General features: G+C 39.1%; 1 protein-coding gene across 6 annotated transcripts in view; it reads right to left on the bottom strand.

Moving 5' to 3' along the window:
* LOC110262276 (uncharacterized) overlaps positions 1-13,053 on the bottom strand; it is a 149,340-nt gene that overhangs the window by 106,734 nt on the left and 29,553 nt on the right. For all 6 annotated transcript variants that reach the window (XR_014814870.1, XR_014814871.1, XR_014814872.1 and 3 more), the window contains one exon: positions 9,021-9,105. The gene's annotated coding sequence lies outside the window, so the exon portion shown is untranslated. The remainder of the gene's footprint in view (positions 1-9,020; positions 9,106-13,053) is intronic.

Raw genomic sequence — 13,053 nt, 5'->3', positions numbered from 1 at the left:
AGAATAGGCAAAATTAACCTATAGTTATCACTGGCTTCTTGGGGACAGAAGTCATGATGGTAATTTACTGCAAATTTACGTGAGTTTTTGAATGATATGAATCTTTTTTTTTTTTTTTTAAAGAAGTTCCTGGAGTTCCCATTGTGGTGCAGTGGTTAACGAATCCGACTAGGAACCATGAGGTTGCGGGTTCGATCCCTGCCCTTGCTCAGTGGGTTAAGGGTCTGGCGTTGCCGTGAACTGTGGTGTAGGTCACAGACTCAGCTCGGATCCCACGTTGCTGTGGCTGTGGGGTAGGCCAGCGGCTACAGCTCCGATTGGACCCCTAGCCTGGGAACCTCCATATGCCGCAGGAGCGGCTCAAGAAAAGGCAAAAAGACAAAAAATAAAAAAATAAAAATAATAAAATAAAATAAAAAAATAAAAAAGAAGTTCCTGTCGTGGCTCAGTGGTTAATGAACCTGACTAGCATCCATGAGGACGTGGTTTTGGTTCCTGGCCTCACTCAGTGGGTTAAGGATCTGGTGTTGCTGTGAGCTGTGGTGTAGGTCACAGATGTGGCTTGGATCCCACGTTGCTGTGGCTGTGGCATAAGCCAGCAGCTGCAGCTCTGATTGGACCCCTATCCTGGGAACTTCCAAATGCCACAGGTGCGACCCTAAAAAAAAATTATGTTTCTTTGGGAAAAACCACCAAATAGACAAACCACCATTATCCATGTATTCAAAAAATGAAGAGTAAGGAGTTCCCGTTGTGGCGCAGTGGTTAAGGAATCTGACTAGGAACCATGAGGTTGTGGGTTCAGTCCCTGGCCTTGCTCAGTGGGGTAAGGATGTGGTGTTGCCATGAGCTGTGGTGTAGGTCGCAGACGTAGCTCGGATCTGGCGTTGCTGTGGCTCTGGCGTAGGCTGGTGGCTACAGCTCCGATTAGACCCCTGGCCTGGGAACCTCCATATGTCGTGGGAGCGGTCCTAGAAAAGACATAAAGACAAAAAAAAAAAAAAAAAAGAAGAGTAAAAGTATTCTATTTATTTATTTATTTATTTATTTTTTTGTCTTTTTGCCATTTCTTAGGCCGCTCCCACGGCATATGGAGGTTCCCAGGCTAGGGGTCAAATCGGAGCTGTAGCCACCAGCCTACGCCAGAGCCACAGCAACGCGGGATCCCAGCCATGCCTGCAACCTACACCACAGCTCACGACAACGCCGGATCGTTAACCCACTGAGCTTGGGCAGGGATCGAACCCGCAACCTCATGGTTCCTAGTCGGATTCGTTAACCACTGCGCCACAATGGGAACTCCAGTAAAAGTATTCTAAATATAAACAAAATAAAAAATGACAAAGGGAAATAATTATTTTAAAAAGATGAAATTAAAATTATGAGATTATTTTACATAAATCTATGGAAGCATATTTGAAATCCTAAGCAAAAGTGCAATTAATCATAATTAACCCTGGCTGTAATAGAAAGTTTAAACAGACTGATTATCTTCTAAATTACCCAAACTAGACAGTTACATAGGGATTTTTACCAATCCTTTAAAGACTGTTTCTATTTAGATTGTTCCAGAGCATAAAAATTAAAACAAGAAAAACATCTACACGTTATCTAATTCAAATGTAATGTTTGTGCCTAAATCTTTCAAGACGACATAAAAAAACTAGAAAAACTTTTTCCCTTGTGAATATTGATTCAAGAACCCGAAATAATTTTTTTTTTTTGTAAACAGAACCCTTCAATAATATATTAAGAAAATATGTCATCATGGCCAAATGGTATTTATTCTGGGGATCAAAGAACGACCAAGTGTCAAGAAATCTATTAATATAAATTATTATGTTGACAGTGAGGCAAATAATTATTCATGTGTCTATATATTTTCAAAACTCTACACAGAAGAGAAAAAGTGAGCTTATCTGTATATCAATAACATATCTACAAAGAAAAAAATTAATTCAAGTAATTGGATCATGTAATATTTTGAATGTACCCTTAATATGTACTGAGAAAAAAGAAATATAAAGATACCTTGAACTTTACTAAGTTGTGCTGGGAGTGAGATTAGTGTAGACATTTGAAACTATTTGGTGTGGGATAAAACAAGTGAGTAAATCTGGAATTGGAAAGGTAAGGAGGAGCACTATGGTGTTGGATCTGAGTTTTTATTAGCATGGATGATTAAATACGTGTAATTAAGTCACAGAAAGGGCTAGAAGCAATGTCACATTTACCCCCAGATCTTGGCTTCTAAACAGCATTCATCATCAAAAAGAACCTGGGCTCCTTGGCTACATACCTTTAGCCAAGTCAGTCAGTCCAAAATGAACTTGAAATATCTTATTGTGGTAAAGAGCAAGAAGTGTTACAAACTGAGGGTGCATATCAAGCGTGTCATACACAGCTGACCAAAGTATAAAGTTGGTACAACCACTGTGAAACTATTTATTTATCAGTATTTCCTAATGCTAAACGCATGCATAACCACGACCCACAATTCTATGCTTAGGCGCATAAACGTAGATGAATTTACATACACCAAAGGCATGAGTTAGAATGTCTGGAGCAGCACGAGGCAAAATTATGTCACATGAGAAACAACCTGGGTACCCTACGACAATGAAATGAATAGATGATTTGTGGTGTAAAAAAATAAAGATTTACTGTTACATGTGGTAATAGAGATGAATCTCACAGACTTTATGATTCCATCTATATCAAGTTTAAAAGTGAGCCAAACACATTCACCATGATAGAATTCACAGTAGTGGTTACCTTTTTTTGGCTAAAATGGAGACTGGGCAGGATCAGGCGGCTTCTGGCAGTAATGGGGGTGGGGTGGGCTGCTAATAATCTTTATGTTGCTGTGAAGCATGCTTACTTGGTTGTGCATAATTTGTAAAAACTGATCTGTATATTTAAGATTTGTGGACTTTAGTGTATGAATACAATATCTAACTAGAAAATGGTATAAAAAAGAGAGAAAAAATGTATAAGCAAAGAATAAAAGTGGCAATGTATTAAAACTCACTGATACCACTACTAACTAACTACTAACTAAAAGGGAGTCCAGAGTGATACTCTAAATAAAAAGGAGAAGGATCGAAAACTGTTCTTTACAGAATGCCAGCTAATAAATGCGGAAGTTTGTAAGCCACCATTCTGCAAACACCACTCAGAGGAATCGTCAATGGGCACTAAAACCACTGGGTGCATGTTAGTAGCAACATAGGATATTCATATGGTTGTCAAAAATATTAAACTTGAATTAAATATTCCGGCAAAAAATCAGGCATATCTACATCGTGAGACTTCATTTTTTTTTTTTTTTTTTGGCCACTCCGGTGGCATGCAGAAGTTCCAGGCCAGGGGTTGAACCCAAGCCACAGCAGTGACAATGCTGAATCCTTAGCTGCAAGGCCACCAGGGAACTCCCTTGTGAGACATTTTATAAGAGTACTGGTTTAGGCATTCACTTTTCGTTTAACACCTGAATATACAAATACAAATGAGTTTTGGGGAGTTCCCGTTGTGGCCCAGTGGTTAACGAATCCGACTAGGAACCGTAAGGTTGCGGGTTTGATCCCTGTCCTCGCTCAGTGGGTTATGGACCCAGCATTGCTGTGGCTCTGGCAAAGACCGGCAGCTACAGCTCCGATTAGACCCCTAGCCTGGGAACCTCCATATGATGCCAGTGCAGCCCTAGAAAAGCCAAAAACAAAACAAAATTAAAAAAATATGAGTTTTGTATATTGGCCTTACTCTTTCTAAATGGACCTTGAATTTGCTAATCGATTAATTCCAAAATATTTTTATTGCAATCACATCCATATGTATGACAACAGATATAGTTTTTGTAGATGTTCCTTACCAGTTTGAGGAAGCTTCTATTTCTAGTTTTCTGAGATTTTAAAACAAAATAGTAAATGCACATTGATTTTTGTCAAATAATTTTTGCATATCTTGAGAAGATATTCTATTTGTATGGTAAAGTACACTGATTTTTCAGACATTAAACCTACCTTTCATTTCTGGTGTAAAACACACTTGTTCATGATTTAGTACTCATTTTACATACTGCTGGATTCAATTTGAAGTTGTAAGAAGTACCACAGAGAGATTTGGTGTATGCCTTTACCCAGTCTCCTCAGTGGAAAATTAACAATGATATAATCCACAGGATTTTATTCAGCTGTTTCCAGTTTTTCATGGACTTGTGTATCTGAGTGTGTGGGCATGTGTTTCAGTTCTGTGTGATCTTATGTTGTTTATGTATCCAACAGCATAGGCAGTCAAGACACGGGACAGATGCATCGCCAAAAAGACATCTCATGTTACCTTTTTATAACCACACCTACCTCCGCCAACCCTAACTCCTGGCAATCACTAATCTTCCCTCCATTTTTATAATTTTGTTTTTTCAATAATGTTATATAGGCGGAATCATAAAGTAGGTAACTTTGTGGATTGGCTTTTTTCACACCACTTGTTCTCCTCTAGATTCCCCTTATAATTCATCAATAATCTATTTTTTCTCACTGCTGGGTAATAGTCTATAATACTGATGTTCCACTGTTTGTTTAGCTGTTTGCCCACTGAGGATTATTGGATGGTTTCCAGTTTTTGGCCACTGAATACTGCTGTTATGAATAGTCACATATAGATTTTCATGTGAACATAAGTTTCATTCTATAGGATAAATGCCTAAGAGCACAACTGCTGGTTTATATTAGTTGCACGTTTAATTTTATAAGCAACTACTAAATTGTCTTCAAGAGTGACTGTTTCATTTTACATTCTCAACAGTAATGTTGGAGGGATACAGTTTTTCTTCATCCTTGTAAGTATTTAGTGCTGTCTTTAAAAAAAAAACTGTATTGGAGTAGAGTTAACATACAATGTTGTATTAGTTTCAGGTGTACACAAAGTTAATCTCGTCTCTCTCTCTCTCGCTCACACACACATACACACTCCTTTTCAGATTCTTTTCCCACACAGGCTATCATAGTGTATTGAGTAGATTTCCCTGTGCTATACAGTAGGCCCTTGTTACTTAGCAATTTTGTATATAGTAATGTGTATGAGTTAGTCCTAACCTCCCGATTTATTCCTCTTCCCAGTGTTTCCCCTTTGGTGACCATAAGTTTTGAATATAGACACATAAATTCTTAAAAAAATATTAGCAAACTGAATCCACCATTACATGAAAAGGATCATACACCATGATCAAGTGGGAATAATTCCCGGGGTGCAAGAATTCTTCAATATATGCAAACAAATCAAGGTGATACACCACATTCAAGGTGATACACCACATTAAAAAACTGAAGAATAAAAAACATATGGTCATCTCAATAGATGCAGAAAGTTTTTGACAAAATCCAACAGCCATTTATGATAAAAAAAAAAACAAACTCCCAAGAAAGTGGGCATAGAGGAAACCTACCTCAACATAATAAAGACCATATATGAAAAACCCACAGCTAAAATCATTCTCAATGGTGAAAAGCCATAAGCATTTCTGCTAAGATCTGGAACCAGGATGTCCAGTCTCATCACTGTGATTCAACAGAGTTTTGTAAATCCTAGTCATGGCAATCAGAGAAGAAAAATAAATAAAAGGAATCCAAATTGGAAAAGTAAAACTGTCATTATTTGCAAATGACATGATACCATACATAAAACATCCTAATGATGCTACCAGAAAAGTACTAGAGCTCATCAATGAATTCGGTAGAGTTGTAGGATACAAAACTAATACGTGGAAATCTCTTGCATTCCTGTATACTAACTATTAAGGTTCAGAAATAAAAATTAAGGAAACAAATATATTACATCAAAGGAATAAATCTACCTAAAGAAGTAAAAGATCTGTACTCTGAAAACTGTTAAGACATTGATGAAAGGAATTGAAGATGACACAAACAGATGGAAAGAAATACCATGCTCTTAGATTGGAGTAACAGATATTGTTAAAATGACTATACCACCCAAGGCGATCTACAATATTCAGTGCAATGCCTATCAAATTATCAATGGCATTTTTCACAGAACTAGAACAAAATATTTTAAAATTTGTGTAGTGCTGTCTTTTAAAAAAAGTTACCATTATGGGGAGTTCCTGTCATGGAGCAGTGGAAATGAATCCAACTAGGAACCATGAGTTTGTGGGTTCGATCCCTGACCTCGCTCAGTGGGTTAAGGATCTGGTGGTGTCATGAACTGTGGTGTAGGTTCAAGTCATGGCTCGGATCTGGTGTGGCTGTGGCTGTGGCTGTGGCTGGCAGCTGTGATTAGACCCCTAGCCTAGGAACCTCCATATGCCACAGGTAGAGCCCTAAAAAGCAAAAAAAAAAAAAAAAAAAATTACCATTATGATAGATATGTAGTGATACCTTATTGTGGTTTTAATTTGGATTACACTAATGGCTAATGATATTGTACATATTTTCATGTGTTAATTTGCTATCTGCATATCTTCTTTGATGGAATGTCTCTGTTCATGTCTTTTGTCCATTTTCTACTTGAATAGTTTATTTTCTTATTGCTGAGTTTTGAGAATTCTATACATATATTCTAGATATGTCTTTTGTTATGTGTGTGGTTTGCAAATATTTTCTCCCAGTCTGTAGCTTATCTTTTCATTTTCTTTAAATTCATCATTTAGGATTGAGGAGGAAAAAAAGGTCTTTCACAAAGCAAAATACTTTCTCTTACTCTCATTCTCTCTCTTTTATAAGAATCACAAGGTAATTGAGAGATTCCCTAGCTCAAAACCTGTTTTTGCCACTTATTACTTATGTGATAATTCTTGTTCTTTTTTACTCCTCAATCCATCAAGTGGAGAACTTAAAAGTTCCTTGCTCATGGTAATGTGAGGATTACCCAAGGTCATACATAGAAATTACTTAAAACAGTATATAATGTGTAAGTACTCAATACAAATTAGTATTACCATTATTAGCAGTATTATCAGAGAGGAGTTCCTGTTGTGGTGCAGCAGAAACAAATCTGACTAGTACCATGAGTATATGGGTTTGATCCCTGGCCTCGCCCAGTGGGTTAAGGATCTGGTGTTGCCGTAAGCCGTGGTGTAGGTCACAGATGTGGCTTGGATCCTGCGTTGCTGTGGCTGTGGTGTAGGCTGGCAGCTATAGCTCATATTCAATCCCTAGCCTGGGAACTTCCATATGCCTCGGTGTGGCCCTAAAAAAAAAGTATTATTAGAGATTCATACCAAGTCTCTGCTTTTATTGAAAATCAATGTTCTTTCCAAGTAAAGATTAATTTTTTGCCCAATACGTTATTTCATCTATGTAAATTTTACTTACCCTATGACAATTGCACATACTCTGGGTACAAATGGCCAAAGACAAATTATCTGGTCCTTGTCAGTAGCTTTAGTGAGAGACCCTTTTTGGACAAGACTTATGTGCAAGTTGTCATGTTGACTCAATTATCTCTGTTCTCTACATTTATTGCATGTGTACACAGTAAATGATAACTAGGTACTGGGCACTGTTCTGAGAGTGAGTGTACAGTGGCGAGTTAGAGAGACGTCTCTGCTCTCAAAGAGCTATGTGTGTGGAGGAGACAGCTTACAGACATACAAATACACTTGTGTTAATGTCAGGTGTGAATAATTCTAGGAAGAATAAAGGAAATTGGGGTGCTATTTTAATAGGTAACAGAAGATGCTCAGAGTTACATTTGGGCGGAGACTAAATGAACTGAAGGAGAGTGTTGCAAATGTTTGGTGATAACACTGTTAGGAGAGAAGACAGTAACATAAAGAGAGGCAGGAGGGCATCTGGGGGTCTTCTGGGGAGTAGGAGATGGGGATGGGGTAAAAAAATGGGTACAGAGAAGAATGTAGGGCTGGATTTGTCTTTGTAGATCATTCTAAAGACTTTGGATAGAAAGCTCTTTGAGTATTATTAGAAGGGAATGACATAATTTACATTTTAAATATATTACACTGGTTGCTTTAGATTAGGGAGGAAGGGATGGAAATAGAATAGTTAGAAGTCTATTGCAGGGGACCAGGTGAGAGATGTCACCTTATAGCGGGGTGGTGGTAGTAAAGATGGAGAAAAGAGATCGGATTCTGGGAATATTTCAAAGGGGAAGCCAAGGGGAGGTGCTCGCAGATTAGATGTGTATTTCCAGGAAAGAAAAAAGACAAGTTGTGGACAATTGTAGGGTATTTGGTCTGTATAACTTGGGGAACAGTGGTACCATTTACAAAGACAGGAAAAACTGGGCATGGAGCAGGTCTGTGGGTGGTGGTGTAGGTGGGAAATTAAAAATAACAGTTAGTCATCCAAGCAAAGGTGTCAAGAAGCAGTTGGACACATGATGCTAAAATTCAAGGCAGAAGTCTAAGCTACTCATATAAATTTGGAAACATTATTGAATAGAAAGTATTCCAAATGATTTAGGAGTGAGTAGAATGTGGTCATAGAAGAGAGAAGAGGCACAAGGCATGAATTGTAGAGCACTCCATCATTTAGAGACTGAGAAGATAAAAATAATCCAGCAAAGGAAATAGAAAAAGAGTAACCAGCAAAGAAGGAAAAAAAATTGGGAAAATGTACTGTCCATTTAAAAAGAAGAAAACGCTTCAATACATGGGAATGATTGCGTATAACAGTTGCTACTGAGTGAAAAATACGCAGGTTGAGAATTGGTGACTGTATCTGGTTTCTGCTAGGGACAGAGATCTGTCTAGAGTAGATTCAGATGAGAGATGGAGGTGAGGCAATGGAGACCATTTACACAGACAACTTCTTTAAGGGGTTTTGCTATAAAAGAAAACAGAAAGGGAGTGATCATCCAAGAGGGATGCGTCCTTAAAGGGGGGCATTTTCTTTTAAGATTCGAGATATTTCACGGTTTGAAAGACAGTGGAAGAAGTCCAGCAGAAAGATTAAAAATGGTGATACAGGGAAAAAAAAAAAAAAAACCTTTAAATGATAAGGAGGGGATTCTCTGCTCAACTGGATACTTTAAATACTTACAGGAGGACCAGAAGAGTCAACGCGTAGGGATGCTGGGGATGGAGGTGGATGGGAACGTTTTCTTCTCTGTGTCTCTGTTTTCTCTCTGAAATAAATACCAGGGTTATTGGCTGTGAGCAAGGCGGTGATAAAAGATGTGAAGATTTGAGATAAGAGGCAGTTATGTGGAATTACTGTCATTTTCCTCTCTATTCTTTAGCCATATTTTAAAAACTCATTGGCTATGTTAGTTTTGATATAGAAAAAAAAAAAAAAAAAGGAAAGAAGAAAAAGGTCCGGGTAACATGTAGAGATAGAGTCGAAATTGCCCAAGACTGTTGAAAGCAGGGGTCCTGGAACAAAGGTAGATTTCAAGGGCAGTTGGAAAGGAGCTGATGTAAGACCAGGGTAGGATCTAGTTAACCAACAGATTAAGAACTATTGCATGTAAGAAAAGAATTGGATATAGATGCTTTCATGACCCAGGTATCAATTTTTTTTTTTTTCTTTTTAGGGCCACACCTGTGGCATATGAAGTTCCCAGGCTAGGGGTCCAATTAGAGCTGCAGCTGCCAGCCTACAACACAGCCAGAGCAATGCCAGATCCTTAAACCACTGAGTGAGGCCAGGGATCCAACATGCATCTTCATGGGTACTAGTCAGGTTTGTAACCCACTGAGCCACAATGGAAACTTCCCAGGCACAGGCATCATTTTATATACACAATTTCTTTATTGTAAATAAATACTATGGAATGACTGAGTTGGTTATATAAACTGAGAGATTATATAACTCCCTCATTTTATATATAGGTATGTATGTCTTAATATATACACACATATATATTCTTATTATCAATTAATTTGGGAATATGATAAAATCAACAAATAGATTTCTTCCATAGAAAAATGGAAAGAAGCACATCTGTACAATACCATACATAAAGAAGTATTCATGGACCAAAGTGTAAGAATCCTGAGCCTACCCCAAACGTGTCCTGAGGGAATAGACCTTCCCTTTCTCATCTTTCTGCTTATGTATTTTATCCTCTCTGCTTGCAGTGCCCACCTTTCTTTTCTTGCTTATCAAACTGCTGCTTCTCCTTCAAATCAAAAAATTCTAAGTTAGGCTGTGCCTTGTCTGCAAAGGTTTTAGTTTAGTTTTTTTTTTTTTTTTTTTTTTTTCAGTTCTTAACAAACCCTAGGGGCTTTTTCCTTCAAGTTTATTCCCTAGCAGCATTTATCACTTTGTAGCTGTGACTTGCAAGTCTCCTTAACCATTGATACTGTGGATTCTTTGAAGGCAAGGACTAAATCTTTTCACTTCTGAATCATCATTACCTAGATTAGTGCTTGGCAAGTTTTAAATGCAATTTATAAATAAGGAAAAATGAGATCTAGAAGCGTGTAGGTGACTTAAGCAAGATAGTGGCTGTGCAAGGCAAGACCACGGTGTTTTTCTTGCCCACTTTACGTTTCTCTCTCTCCCTCTTTTTCTCTCTCTCTCCTAAATTTAATTGGGGCACAGTTGACTTATAATGATGTGTTAGTTTCAGTGTACAAAGTGAATCAGTTATATGTTTACCCATTCTTTTTTCCCATATAGGTTATGACAAACTATTGAGTAGATATCCCTGTTCTATACAGTAGGGTCTTGTTAATTATGTACTTATATATATATATATATGTTTCCAGGAAGAAAATATTTCACACCAGGAAATGGTGGAAGAGGAGCAATGGAGCTGAGGGCACGTCCAGAAGGGTAAGTGCTCCCCCTTGTGGCATCTCTGGGAGGTGAGGGTGAAATGACCACGGACTCACAAAACCTGTGAGGAAGCAGCATGGATCTTGAGCTGGAAGGGAAAAAAATGTATCCCTCAACCCGTGTTCACCAGGAGAGAGTTAATGAGAAGATGCTTCCTTTCACTATGAGCAAAAAAATGTCTTCATATCAATTATCTACTATTTTCTTAAGGCAGATACTCTCATCTCTAACTTAAGTCTTCACTTATTGAAGCAGGTTTTCTTATATTAGTATTACAGTTGAGAAAGCTGAGGTTCAGAAAGTTAAAACAATTATCCAAAGGTGTACAGTCTGGAGCACTGGTCTCTGAACTTTTTTATGCAGTGCAATTTCCACACAGTCCGCTGCCCACTGGGGCAGTAAAAGCATGGGGAGTGAAAAAATGAGTTAGCCTTCCTTTTTCACCAGAATTATATTAGCTAGTGAGCAGGCCAAAGTAGCTGACTTGTGGCTGGCAGCTCAGGTATAGAAATCAACACCTTTTTTTCCTACATGAGTTCCAAATGGTCAAAATATTAGGTGAAGACGGGGGCTATGTTGGGGGCTGGAGGGAGGATGGTTGAGGGGTAGAAGGATCCCTCTCTCTGATCCACATGCTCAGAACTCACAAGCAGCCAGCAGTGGTTTTAATACTTTACGTGGAACGGAGGTGAGTGAGGAGGGGAACAAATCCTTGGACTGCCTCAGACGAAGAAGGCCCCAGTGTTTCCAGCTACAAACATTTTTCTTTTTTAAGGCTGAAGACATTCTTTTCACCAAACCAACAGCGTGGGGACAAGCAATAGCCCACAAGGGACCTTTTAGATAGACTGGATACTGCCTTTATTGGAAGAAACAATATTGGCTTTGAGTTGACGGATGCTTTCATAACCTACTCTCCCCTCCTTCTTGAGACTTGTCCCTCTCAACAGAGCAAATAAACATCCAAATCACCACAATGGCATGATTAACACATTTTCATATCCTGAACCCCTGCAAGGCAATGATCAAAATAATAGCTCACACCTATTGATCACTCATTATGAGCTAAGTGCTTTACCAGCATGATTATCTCATTTTCATCCTCACAGAAAACCATATTGTATGGACCAAGAGAGGCTCGGGGTTTAATTGGCTTGCCCAAGGTCACAGTGAGGAGTTGGTAGAGCTGGGATTGAAAGCAGACAACCCAACACTACATTGTCCAAAGGACCAACATACAGAGAGGATCCCCTGAGTATCTGGGGAACTGAGTCACCCCCTGGAGGGCTGCTTCCCTAGTTTGCTCAGCAGAAGAAGCCAATGGCTGCAACCACCTCTTTCCCGCTCTGTAGACCTGGTCAGATGGCTCAGGAACAGCCCGTGATCTAGCCAGCCATGTGTTTCTTAGGAAAAACAACAGCGATTACAATTCTTACCAAGAGGTAACATTGTAGGGAGGATTTATAACTGACAAAATATGTAAAGAAATATAGGCAAACGTGTGCAATTTGGCACTTTGATTTTCAGGTTGACCTATTATTGACTACTAGTTGGCTTCTCGTCAGTCTTACTTTCAGGAATCTCTAGACATTAGTTCTTTATAGCTTTCTAGAGGTTGCCATATCTGTCTGTCTATCTGTTGGCCCTGACGGTTGTATCTCCCGTCACCTTGGTCAATGCCACCCGGTTCCCTTGCCGAACATCAGAAGCACCAAATTGTCCCCTCCCACCCTCACCCCAGTTGCTATGCATGTAATAAAGCCCAGGAGGAAGCCAAAGAATTGAGGAACAATCCTTCGGCAACCACATATTTGTCAGGGTCTAAAGCCAGCGTTGTCTCCAGGGTAGGCAGGAGGTTGGGGTTACCAATAGGGCTTGCTACAGCCATGGTGTGGATGCTGTGAGGATAGTGGAGAACAACTTTGAAGTCAGAACTTCAATTCTGGGTCTCTTACGTAGGAATAATAATATCCACCTAATAGCAAGGCTGTGTGGTAAAGTGAGTAAACAGATGGATCATTTAGAATACAGATTGGGGGCACTAAGGGGCAGATGGTGGGGCGAGGCATATCTGGGTTTTCATCCTAACCACTTAGCAACTGTGTGACTTTGGAGAAAGTTTTTTTCAACTTTCTGACCCCCAGTTTCCTCATCTATAACGCAGAGTTGTAACTCCCCATGACAGGAGTATAGAAACAAGACAGGGTATGTCAGCAGCTGCCGTAAAACCTGGCGTCTGTACTCCGACTCCGCTGGTTCTCCTACTAGCTCCCCTTATCCTTGACCACTG

The sequence above is a fragment of the Sus scrofa genome, chromosome 9, assembly GCF_054392235.1.
Source record: "Sus scrofa isolate SSC_HxYL_T2T_F1_AM1 chromosome 9, Sscrofa_HxYL_maternal_Yorkshire_Landrace_v2.0, whole genome shotgun sequence".
NCBI classification, from domain to species: domain Eukaryota; kingdom Metazoa; phylum Chordata; class Mammalia; order Artiodactyla; family Suidae; genus Sus; species Sus scrofa.
The sequence above is the reverse complement of the archived record's forward strand: the minus strand, read 5'-3'. Positions and strand labels throughout refer to the sequence as shown.